Source organism: Sinocyclocheilus rhinocerous, unplaced genomic scaffold (genome assembly GCF_001515625.1).
Source record: "Sinocyclocheilus rhinocerous isolate Xijiao unplaced genomic scaffold, SAMN03320098_v1.1 scaffold313, whole genome shotgun sequence".
Classification (NCBI taxonomy): Eukaryota; Metazoa; Chordata; class Actinopteri; order Cypriniformes; family Cyprinidae; genus Sinocyclocheilus; species Sinocyclocheilus rhinocerous.
In genome coordinates, this window is record NW_015627539.1 from 1133500 (window position 1) to 1147456 (window position 13957).

Consider the following 13957-nt stretch of genomic DNA (forward strand, 5'->3'; position numbering starts at 1 on the left):
CTAAAAAAATATTTATAATAATAATAATAATTATTATTATTATGAATAATATAATATAATATAAAAATATTTTAACTATAAATACATAGGTGTAATAACTAACATTTCCACCATTGTGCATAAAAGTTACATTAACATAATGTACACATTATTTAGTACACAAAATTAAGTTAATATTCATTATTTAAAAAAAATAAATAAACATTTAAATACAAAATAACATATAATATAATATAATATAATATAATATAATATAATTAACCGTAAAAACAGGTGTAATAAGGTGTAATAAAAATTAACATTTCCATCATGGTAAATAAAACTTATGTTAATACCAAATTTATCTATTAAATATGATAAAATATACATAAATACTCATTTCAATAGGTGGCATTTCACATATTGATTATAAGTATCATCTACTGAAATTATGCTGACAACATGTTTATGGGCAATTCACACTGAAAACAAAGAGTGTTATAAGTTATAAAGCTACAGTACTATAAGAACTTTATAGCAAAATGTGTATGTAAATGTGCAAAATGTGTATGCGCACACAAACCTCCTTATCATTCATTTTCACTGTGCACTGTCCTTCCAGAGGAGCCAGACTCATGAGTACATCAGTGAGAGATGATGTTCAATCAGCAGGTCACTATCACAAAACAAACTCCCACAGGGGGATCCGGATCAATCGCAGGTCACCCTAAAGGGCTTTATTTTGCCAGAATATCCATCTGACTGAACATTACCCGGCTTATTAGACTTCTTCTCACCAAATAAATAAATAAATAGGCGTGAAATATTGATTTGAGCTGAAACTATTCCATTATGCAAGAAGAAAGAGACCGCAAAGTGATACGAGAGACATGAAACTAGCACGTCTATGTCAAAAATCAGTCAGTTAGGCAGTTTAACATTGTTTAAAAAATATTTCAGAATCGAGTATCACAGAGAAATGAGTAATAAGATGTAGATATCTGAATGTGCCTGGTTTACTTCACCATTCAGCTGTACGTCCCGCTCCAGAGTCCCGCTAATCCCAGACTGCGGCTCACGGGACAAGAGCTAATCAAATTGAACTCTGAGTCACCTCAGGCCTCAGGAAGTGTGGAGGGCCAATCCAACAGCTTCCCTCTGAGGGACAGTTTTAATTCAACAGGGGGAGTTACGGGAGGGAAGCATGGACAAAACTATTGTTAGTGCATGTACAGTACATGTTTCACTGAAACAGAAATGATACGGGAAAAATAAGCATAAAAGTGTTTCTTTTTTCTTTTTTTTATTAAACAGTGGTTTACTGAACAAATTGTTGTTCACACACCGCCAACACACATTTGTCCAAACACCATGTAAAAGTAGATTTTGCATTATAGGTGCCCTTTAACATCTAAACCTCTGTGAAGTCTCAACAAGAACTTTTGTATCAAATTAAGTCAAACTGGTGAACATGCTGAGATCCAGAGAGATCTGTTTTTGTTTCTTTTTACAGACAAAATGAAAAGACCCGCCTTTTGTAATTATCTACCAATCAGTGCATTCGTTCTCTTGTTGCCAACTGCTTGCATGGCCAATCACATTAAATAAAGGCCAGAGTGAGCCGTTTAAATAAATTGGGATTTTGAGTTGACAACACTTGAAATCTTAAATTTACTAATTTTGTAGGTAAACAAGTTACACAGACTTAGGTTTTTGATTTATTGGCACAAAATGTAAAATTGTAAGTAATGTTTAGTCAAGATTACTTAATTATTTAAAGGAGACCTATTATGCCCCTTTTTACAATATGTAATATAAGTCTCTGGTGTCCCCAGAATGTGTCTGTGAAGTTTCAGCTCAAAATACCCCACAGATCATTTATTATATAATTTTGAAAATGCCTATTTTGAGTGGAAGCAGAAACACGCTGTTTTTTGGGCCTGTTTCTTTAAATGCAAATGAGCTGCTCAAGGGAGCGAAATCAGACGTGCTCGTTTTCTCAGACGCTTGCAGAAAAAGGCTTACCAAAACAAAGTTACTGGGTTAATCTTTTTCACGTTTCCTTGGTTGGTAGATGCACCGGGGACCTGATTATAGCAATTAAAACCTGGAAAATTCAGATTTTCATGATATGTCACCTTTAAGTAAAGACAACAACTGGGTTTACAGCGCATGAGGTAATCTCTGACAGCGTAGCATTCAACCCTCCACTGACACCGGCTCTCATCGTGTCGCTGATTAGTCTCTCCTCTGCCTGTGCGCGTTCATGTGTTTTGGAGGAGGCGTGGCTTTGGAGAGTGATCATGCCGAGGGTGGGATCTTATGCTTTCAAAGCTAGCTTGCTGTTGCTAGCCTCTCCAAAATCGCTTACTCTACCTTTAACTTCTAAATCTAATTTAAAAATTTCCATTCTACTCTGTCTAATATCAATAGGCATATGTTCATCCATGTTTATTTCGTGTTAAACCAGTAGTAAAGAGGAAGGGATGAACGCACTCCATGCTGCCATTTGAACTGAGGCGTTTAAAAAACATCAAAACACACCAAAGCGGCATTCATTAAATTTCCTGACAAAATGGACATAATTTGAAAGATGAGAGTGATCGAAAGTGACAAAATTTAAACCTAGAAGTTTCAAATTAAGGTTCCACACATGCAGTGATAAAAACAACACTGTATTTGTTAAGTACACATGCATACCTAACCGAAATACCTGTTCCCAAATATCATTTATAAGAGCAGGAGCATTTTTGGGTGAGAGGGGAAAATCTGACATACTGTAGAAGAAATAATCATCAGACAATCAGGCCACGTGGTTCAGAGGGCAATGGTCAGAGTTTGCAGGTTCTTATCTCACTCACTCACTCACTCCCTCACAGAAACTGTCAGATAAGTTTGTTTCACAAGCGCACCTCTGCCCGTTCCTCGTCTTCCTGTCTCTTTGAAGCACGCAGGTGGGTGGCTTGCAGATAAAAATGACAATGACACAAACATCCACAGGCTTGATCATCTCAGAGCGATCACAAACAGCACAGAGTAAAGTTTAGCAAAACCACACGCGATAAGAAGTCATATTTGGCCGAGCAACATCAACAGACTGGCCGACTCGTCTGTAGTGACTCTGTGATACGGTTTGACTCTGAAGACTTTCAGCACAAGGTCATTTCACAGTCACTCAAACAGATGCAGTCACACACATGAATGAATGCGCCTCAAATAACCTGCAGACAATCGCTCTTGATGCTGGTCAGGAACGGGCCATTGCACACACACACACAAGCCTCCCGCGACACCATCATCTACGTCTCTCTGACAAGCAGGAAGTCCAATTAGGGAAGTGGTTTGAGTCTGCGGCTCTGTTCTAAAACCCAGTGAGCCGCCTACATTGGTAACATGAGTGAAAAAGAACCTCATAACTTTCTTCATATGCAGCAACAAACAGATACACTCCTCACATGAAGCGCGCTGGAGATTCGACTCACAACTGATCCAGAATTTGGCATTAACATGCTGATAAGCTTGTGATGCAATACTCTATTACCCATAAAAATACACAGCATAGTCAGATATTGGGTAAAATGGTCTAAAAATTATGCATAACCCTTTGTAATAGATTCGTTTTTGTGATGCATTTAGGTATTGAATGATTCATATTTACAAATCAGCATTACTTACTGTGTCTGCATGATTTCCCCCCAAATAGCTTGTTAAATTATACTGCCTACCTTTTGAGGCTTTTCTGTGTGCACATCATAATTTAAAACGCTGCCTACAGAAGCATTAGACCTTACACCCACAGCTGGCCTTAGATTTAACTACAAAGATCCCAGTTGCATGCATGCATTCATAGATGTGTTATTGTACCTCAAACTTTGTGTCAAAAAATTCTTCTGTCTGAAAAATGCTTATGGTAATGACAAATAAAGAAATAAAGAAAGATATTTAAAATGTTGTCAGCACAAGCATATGCCAGGCATTAAATCTTGGTAGATATTATTAGCGTTGTGGCACATGGTCAAAACAGTTGTTTTGACACCTGGTGTGTTAAGTTTAAAACTTTGCTGGAGAAAATTAGTAATAACTGCATGTGAGAAGCATTTTATTCAGATTATACTGAATGTACATATATTATTATAGCCAATTTATGATCAGATTTAAGCTAAATTCCTGTCTTTGATATTCAATAGAGCAGTTCAGGTAAGCAATTCACCTGTAAGGTCTATATGCAAATATCTGCACTGCATTTTTATAGCCAATTTATGATGCCACATTATCATATTACAATATTACATTATTAGAAATTATTTAAGCTAATCTCCTGACTTTGATATTCAATAAATTAAGCAAATAATTGGCCTGTACGACATATGCAAAAAAAACTGAAATAAAATAAAAATAAAATTTAAATAAAATTACATATAATACATATAAAAAGAAATAAAATAAAAGCATACAACAAAATAAAACAGGACTAAACCAAAATGAAACAAAATTAAATTACAAAATAAAACACAATCAAATTAAATTAAAAAAAAATGGATAATTTTGAATTTATAGACTTATTGGTAGGGCTGGGCAAAAAAAATTATTTTTCGATTAATCGTTTTTTTAAATGACGTCGATTCGATATCGATTCTCAAAAGCCGCAAATCGATCTTTTCCAGGATTTATTTCAGCACACATTTAAAACAAGATCTGATTAACGTGAATCTTATCATTAGTCTTCTCCACTAGATGTCACCCTTATTTACCTTGCGCGATGTTACAACAGAAAGCCTGTCATTCATTCAGCGCTTATCATGGCCATACGCGTGCATTTGTATTAAAACTATATTCACTGAATGTAATCAAAAAATCGAGAATCGAATCGAATCGAGAGCTTGCAAATCGAAATCGAATCGGGACATCTGAATCGATACCCAGCCCTACTTATTGGACCTATTTTTTATAGCTGATTTAGAATATCATAATTATAAATGACTTAAGCTAATCTCCTGACTTTGATATTCAATAGATTAAGCAAATAATTATCCTTTATGGCCAATGAAAATACCTGCACCAGTGCAAAAATTAAAGTAAAATAAATAGATAAATAAACATAATATTAAAATAAAATAAAATACTAAAATAAAATAATAATAATAAATAAGTATTGATTATTTCACAGACAGAAATCAAACTAAAGCATTGCTATGCTGGTTAACCTTTTTCTTTTTCTTTTTTTTGCTTTAAACACTTCAAATATGTTTTTCTAAGGATCAATGCCACTAACCTGTCAAATCCTGTTCTTTCTCAGAAGCGCTCATCCTGTGCACTCTGACTCCCAGAAGAAGCATAAAGCCGGCCAATCAGATCAGAGCTTGTGATTTTAGTAAGGGTTGCCATGTGAAATATGCATCAGGTGGTCCTTGAACATTCGGTCTGAGGCTGAAGCTGGGGATTTTAAAGCGAGCGAGTCTGAGCGGTGGAATAACCCCTACTTCAAAAGAAAGGTTTCATGAGCCGACTTCCATGGATATTAAAGTAACAGTAAGCCGGTTTTCCATTGAGAGATTAGAGTTAGCCAAGCACTGAACTCACCCTTGACCCGCTAACACAAGCAGGTGAGAGAATATGAATCAGTCATCAGTGGGAGGGAGAAGAGAGACCACCCTAATCACATTTCAAAATGAAAAATGCATTACAAAATTGATTTGGACAAATCCCATCTTGTGGATGCTGGAATGGGATTATGAATGGAAAGGAGGGGCCTTTGAGACGACTGGAGCGCTTTACAGAGCCAATGAAGAATGAGCTTCTACAAAGAGACGTGATGTTTAACTAAACCACAGCACCTCCAGAAGAGTCCATCAATACCTGACAGAAACGCTCACGGCGGATGAGTATCACCCTAAAACAGCAGAGCTTCACTTCAGGACCCAGACTGTAAGTACACTGGACATCAGGTGGAGACTAATACAGTACCAGCTGTCACTTATACAACATAAACGTTCCACAGAAGTTTAAAATTCATTTCTAACATTCAGAAAGTAAAAAAACACAAGTGTTTTTATTTTTAATTAATTAATTAATTTATTTATTTATTTATTTATTTATTTATTTATTTCATTTCATTTCATTTCATTTCAATTTTGATGATTGCAGAATGGTAGTTATGGTAGTATGTATTTTGGTTAAACCATTATTACAAACTTTTTTTTTTAAATTTATTATTTAAAATGAGAAAAACAGTCCAAAATCAGCCCATCTGTGGAATATTTGTGAAATATTATGATTAAACAAGAGTAATAATATCAAAAAGATAACGATTTATTTCATGAAGTTACACTGTGCAAAAAATAAATAAATAAACTAATTAATTAATTAATTATATATATAAATTAAAAATCTAGATATATAAATAAAAATAAAAACTATATATACATTTTTAAAAACATAAAAATTTATTATATATAGAAAATCATTTCACCTTACCCTTAAACTTTCTTGCACTGACATCTAAATTTGCTAAATACAAGAATAATTAATTGGCTTACTGCATAATGCCTATCGCTATTTCAACATACTGTAGTGTTTTATTATTTAAAATTAGTAAAACAGCCCCAAATCAATCTATATGTGACTTTTTGTGATTTTATTCTGATTAAATGATATTTAAAAAATAGCATCATGTATTTAAGGGTTGCATTCTGTGTAAAATGGGACCTTTTAATGGAAATAAATAAATAAATAATTCCCTTCAGCATCTATATTTGCTAAGTGCAAGAAGAAGAATTGTCTTACTGCATAAAGGCAGATTATTAATGCCAGACGACAGACTTCCTTCATCTTCTTTAAGGCTTCTTGAGTAGTTCCCCAATGCCACATGTGTATTTTCTTACCCACGAGCCTCGTCATGGCGCCTCATCACTTTTACAACTGTGACAGACTTCACACGATGCTAAACCAGCAGATGCCACGAAGCCGCCTCTCACTAGCACCCGTCTGCACGTAAAACCCAGCAGATGCTTTCTTTTATTTGACTGCTTCATTTGTCTAACAACCAGTCAGCCAAGTGTGCACACGTTCTGGTGCTTTGCCACTTTCCAGCGCTATAAAATCAAGAAGCAGACATCCAAATCGCTATTAATATTCGGGGCTGTATAAAACCCTGTGACCGTTTACAATGGCACTGTATTAACAACCTAATTCATCACTCCTCACCTCCACACCTTCATGGGGACAATTTTTACTGTCCGTTCAGTGTTTACTGCACAGCCTGCGCTCTGGGAAGGTTTATACCATCAACAGTTCAGCCAAAAAACCTCCCATTTTCTCTCATTATTTACTCTCTCACTTTCCAAACCCAAACAACAGCTCATAGCAACCACATCTGTCAAGCTCCAAAAACATCATAAAAGTACTTTATACCAAGTTTTTTTTTAAACTAGGGTCTAAGTATCCTGAGGACCCTGCCAAAAAAAAAAAACAATGCAGAAAATACTTTGGAACATGTATTTTTAATGCCGTGTGTGTGTGTGTGTGTGTGTGTGTGTACCTGGTATTTATCACGTTATGGGGACCAAATGTCCCCACAAGGATTTAAATAATTAATTAAATAATTTTTAATAAATTAATAAATGTTTTTAATTTTATATTAATTTCTAATGGATTTATTTTTATATTGATTGATTAATTAACATTTATTAATGTATTTATATTTATTATCAATATAATATTATAGTAATTCTAAAATATACTATATATGTGATTAATTAACAATTAACATATAACATTTATGAATATATTTGTGTGTATATAAAAATAAAAAATCATAAGTAAACCTGGATTTCTCTCGTCTTTCACTGTCGTAACTCCTTCTTTTATCCTTCCGGAGCTCCTCCGTGGGACTCGAGACCGGTGAGTGGTGCAGGTGTCGCTCATTATCAATTACTCCACCGGCCTCGCTCCGTTCCCACAGCTCTCGGCCCCGCCCCCACTCGTCACCACACATATATAATATTTTTCTTACACAATATAATTGTTTTAACTTGAAAATCTATTGATGCCTTTTTCATTTTAGAAGGTGATTTGCAAAGTGGTCATCATATTTGGGGGTTCTCACAAGCTTGAAACACCCAGGTTTATATAACCACAAATAATCTAAAGCCATGTGATTCCTTAAGAAACGGCACGTAATTTAAGTCTTAGCTTACTCTCAAATCACATCAGTCATGCAGCTCAAAAACTAATGAGGGTTTCTTCTATGAAAGGTTGTTTTGAACAACTAAGATCTTCAGGAAGCCTGTTCTGTCAAGTTAAAGGCTTGCACAATTAAGACCAAATTCACCAGAAGCCCAGACACGAGCTCAGCGTTCAGCAGCGCGTCACGGATCTGCCAGAGAAATATGATGGAATATGAAACCATTCCACACGTTCATGTTCGAATTCGGCCGCGCTGCCGTTTCTTCTGGTGCAATCCTTTGAATGACAGAGCATTAACATAAAATTAGCATAAACAAATGAGCGTGATGTGACGGCGGCGGAATTACTCTGGCAGACAGGAATGAGAAACGCGTGCTCATAAACCATTCCCTTTCAGCCCAGCTCGGATGCTTCAAGGACGGTTTTGAAACGACGCCATGCTCGGCGCCGAACAACACACTAATCAATGAAGCGTGTGTGGCCCGGGACATCTTAATAATCTCACACACACACGGGCCGAAGCGTGCCAGAAATACAAACGCCACTCCGCAGTCATCCCAAATCTCTTCACTTGTCAACTCTTCGTTCCGGCCTTTTATTAAAGCCCTTTGCTCCTCTTTCCAGCCTTAAAATAGGAATAATTGGAGAAGGGCTGAGCGCAGGGGTGGCAAAGAGGGAGAGCTGGCTTTTCATTTAGATTGACAGGGCCGTGTTATCAGTGCCGAGCACCTGCGCGGGGGTCAGAGCCGAAAAAGCCCAGCGCAACCAAAGCCGATCCCGGCAGTCGCTGCCGCTGTAATTGCTTCCATTGACCCTCCTCTGATCGCAGCGCTGGCCATCGTGGGAATCTCTGACAGGACGGGTCACGTGTTACTCCAGCGGCTCATCTACGCAGGTATCACTCGCAGATGCTCTTTAGCATGTACAAATCATATGAGTTAGTTTTCTTTCATCGCCATGTGAGGTTAAGTGAACACTGTGAACTTCTTAAATGAAACACAGGCAATATATTCAGAAGTGTTACAGGTGTTTCCTCACTTTTCCTTTCTCAAGTCTAAATGTTTCAAACAAACATATTTTCTTGGGAAAGCAAATATTTATTTGGTGATAAATGTATTAATTATTTATTTATTATTTAAAGTTTTCCTGTGTCCTACATATGACTGTCCTGTTCCTTTCAATCTAAACTAAACTAAACTAAACGAAAAGAAAAAATATAATAAAATAAAAAAAAAGTTAAATTAAGAAATGACTTTTACAATCAAGTATACTTCAAAATTCAAGACAGCAACTGAACTTAAGTTTTTAGGCTGAAATATGTGGAATCGTGTACACACACAAACACACACACAAACAACCACACACAACCACACACACACACACAAACACACACACACACACATACACACACACACAAACACACAAACATACATGTTTTTAAACTATAATGAATCATGTCAAATTCATAGTGTGCAGGACCACCCACAGTCTGCTGACTAACTCAAGTACACAAACACAAGCACATACTGGCACAGAGGGACGGCAAACACGCAGGCGGCGTGAATAAAAGATCTCCAGCTGTCTTCTGTAGCGCTGGGCAGAAAACACACATCTTCTGTTTCCTGCACATGATGAGCAGGTGCAGACAGTCAGTGTGCAGCTTGCACACATACAGTAAGCAGAGAGAAGGTCTTCAGGTTCGCGCTATTAGATTACAGGCCAAAAGCAGACGGGATGCTGGGATATGACAGCGGGAGAGCAGCGTGCTTGTCTTCGCTCGCCGGCTGCGGCTGCTATCTGTGTCTTCTCTGAAACCGATCCAGGAGCGTAGAGTGTGAACGTGTGCGAGTCTCGCTCCTGATCCACCTTTGTTTCATCTTCATCTCTTTGATCGGCGTTTCTCTCCGGATTAAAGACATCTCGCCTGCGAGAACCGACGCCGCTCTTCATGTGCCGTTATGAAGACATGATTTTCAAACAGGATGATGAAACGTGAGGGGATGTCAGAGAAATGTATGGACTCTGACAGGTCATCATGTACAGGAGAGCGTGATGTGAACTTCACAGAGCGCTATGATGCTGTTAGTGAGAGCTAACGCTCAAAGTGACGTAACGACACCATATATATGTGGCCGTCTTTCTCCACTGACGGCTTTGAAAAAGAGCTTCAAGCTCGACAACAATCACAGGGAGAATGGCACGTGACGTTCATCCCAGTAGATGAACAACTCTTGACACTGAAAATATGATGAAATGCAAGAGATAATGAAATCCTCTAACTTTTTATGGCCTTGTTCCCATTTGATTTAATCCAGAGCTTTGTCAGCTTCTTCTCCTTATTTTGGCCACTTTAACTTTTATTTATTTATTTTATTTTATTTTATTTTATTTTATTTTATTTTATTTTATTTTATTTTTTAATTAATTAATTAATTTATTTATTTATTTATTTATTTATTTAGCTTGCTCTTGTAAGGTCTAGAAATTCTTTATAGCCTTCTAAAAAAATTATATCAAAAAGCAAAAATAAATCCTATTGTTAAAGAATACTTTATTTTCCAGTTCAAATAATGCAAAAAAAAAGAGAAAAAGGTTACGTTAAAATTATTTACATCTTTTCAGCTTGTTCTCGTTATTTTGGCCACTTGAACTTTTATTTATTTTATTTTATTTTATTATTTTTTTATTTAGCTTGCTCTTGTAAGGTCTAGAAATTCTTTATAGCCTTCTAAAAAAAATTCTATCAAAAAGCAAATATAAATCCTATTGTTAAAGAATACTTTATTTTCCAGTTCAAATAATGCAAAAAAAAAGGGTAACATTACAATAATTTACATATTTTCAGCTTGTTTTCGTTATTTTGGCCATTTTGGTTTATGTTCATGTCTCTTTGCTCTTGTAAAGTCTATAGCAATTCTTTATAGCCTTCTAAAAATTTCTATCAAAAAGCAAAAAATAAGTAACAAGATAAAATTAATAAATAAATCCTATTGTTAATGAATACTTCCGTCAGTTAAAATAATGCAATAAAAGGTACACATTTAATTTATCCAGAGCTTGGTCAAACTGTTCACCTTATTTTGGCCATTTTGGTTTATTTTCATGTTTCTTTGCTTTTGTAAGGTCAATAAATTCTTTATAACCTTCTAAAAACTTTAATTAAAAACATAAATGAATACAAATGAATTAAATACTTAAACTATTAAAGTTACTATTATAATTCTAAATCATTCAAATTATTATAAATGCATATTATAAATAATATTATTGTATTTTTTTAAAGATTTACAAGATTTATAAAGATTTATTTTCTTAAATTGTATATTGACTTAAATATTGACTTGTATATTGGCCCAGTCAAAAAACAGCTAATTAATAACTCATTAAGAAGTCATTTTTGCAGTGCATTTATGGACTTTAAAATATGTAATTTTGATTGCTCTTATAACATATCAAGGGGTTCGAGTATGTATGTTAACACTTCAAACACTGCAGCTATATCAGAAAAAAAGGTACAAAATCTGTCACTGGAGCAGTACTTTTTCAGAAAGAACAAATATGTACCATTTAGGTACTAATATGTATACTTCAGGTACTAATTTGTACCTTTAAGGATGCTTTAGGGCTAAATAAGGTAAAGGGGTATTGTGTCAGTGACAGTTTTTGTACCTTTTTTTTGAGAGTGTACCTGCAAACCATTGCTAAAGGTTGAGTTCTGCTTTCCATTTGACTTGCAAGTTTTTCTTTCTTTCTTTTTTTTTTTTAAATGAGGCAACAAAATGGTGCTAAAAGCAGCCAGAAACAAGATGGCACAGACACAGAAGATCCAGGAGCATCTGGAACACACTGACCACTGACTGTTTGAATTGATAATTCTATTGTATAATGCTAATTCTACTTGTTACTTGATAATACTTGTTTTAAGTCATACTTTCATTTTAATAATTTTTATAAAAAATAATATTGGGCCTATGCAGTTAGTAATATAAAAACATTTCAGTTTGATTTTTAAGTACATTTTCATAAAAAAATTGTCATGTTTTGCAAAGAAAACTGGTTTTGACCCAGCTAGAGCCGCCGCTCCAGGGTGCACCGAGATCAACAGGATGAAATATTAAAGCCAACAAGCTTCTAGAACATCAAAAATAAAAAGAAAATGCCATAATTTTCCCAGTTTTTAATGCAGAATGATAAGTAGGCATGTTCTGCATTCATAAATGAAAGCTGTACATTTCAAAACATGGAGACCTCACACATTTAACACACACACAGCGTGTTCTAACTTAAATAGATCAAATGAATAAATAAATAAATTCTAGTATCATGAATGGTCTTTTTTTTTTTCAATTTACTCAATTTTTGCGCATAATGCAAAAACTAACCATTTCTCACGCTGGATAAACCGCTGTATGTACTTTTAATAACCTGCAAAAAATTTTATACTTTTTCAACATGTTTAGGAAAATCAGTGACTATGCAAATGTTTCCTCGCTCCCACAAGCACCGCCATGCATCAAGACAATTAAATTAAAGGGGCGGGTTCATAAAGACTAAGCGATAAAAATATTCTTTCATTATCTGGGAGCTGAATGGAAATAAAGGAGCGTTTGATTAGCTAGCGCGCCACCGCTGTGACAGCTATGACATGTTCAGCAGTCCAGCGGACGCTAGATAATGACTTTCTCCTGACAGCCAACTTGTAGCTCCTCTATTAGTTTGCCTCTCAAAGAGCTTCCTAAATCAGGTACATAAGTGCTATAAGATATGAGAAGTCTTATCTGTATTGGCCGCATTTACTGCTGTTCATTTCTTCACTAATTTTTCTCTCTCTCCCACACAATGTGCAATATGCAGGATAATCAAGTTCATTCTGTTTTCCACAATGTCTCCGACTGAACCATGACTGCTCATGAGGTGACCTCCAATCACTTCAACCGCTGCATCACAGGGCAATTCTGACAAGGTCATGCACAATAGGAGGAAAAATATGCTAAAATAAAAAGCATCTTAACATAACTCTGAATAACTATCATAACACCATGTAAACCATGCAAAATCAATAGGCATATGAACTTTTAAAAGTGAGGAGAAAACAACAGACATCAAAGACTGTGCATTCAGTCAAACTTTATGGTGCAAATTCATTTTGTAGAACAAAACTACAGGTAAAAAAAAAAATACAACCGAAACTATAATAAAAAAAAAAGGTTTATAAAGTATTGGTTACCAAGAGCACAAAATCATCTAACATTTAAAGACTAAAAACTACTCAAACTAAAAATACCTTAAATTACGTTTCTGCTAATTTATAAAGTTGTTTCATGTCTGTCATTTGAATAATTTTGCATATCGCTGCATACTGGGCCTATGCAGTTCAAAGTAATATTAACATTTCAATGTTTGATTTTTAAGTACATTCTGATTTAAATTCGCATTTTAAATAATTCTGAAGCCAATTTGTAATCATTCTGCATTTTGTAGTCCTTTTGTGACCCCGCTAGAGTCGCCGCTCCAGGGTGCACCGAGATCAACAGGATACAATATTAAAGCAAACAAGCTTCTGGAATATTAAAATGCCATAATTTTCCCAGTTTTTATTTATTCATTTTTTTAAAGCAGAATGAGAAGGAGGTATGTAAATGAAAGCTGTACATTTCAAAACAAAGTAGTTTTGCTTTCACAACGAAACACACAGAGGCTTGAGTGAGCGGCGCCTGGCGGATTCGACAAAGGAGGCTTACGGCAACCACATGTGATGACCCCGGGCTGGACTCTGCTTCGTCCACGGATAACT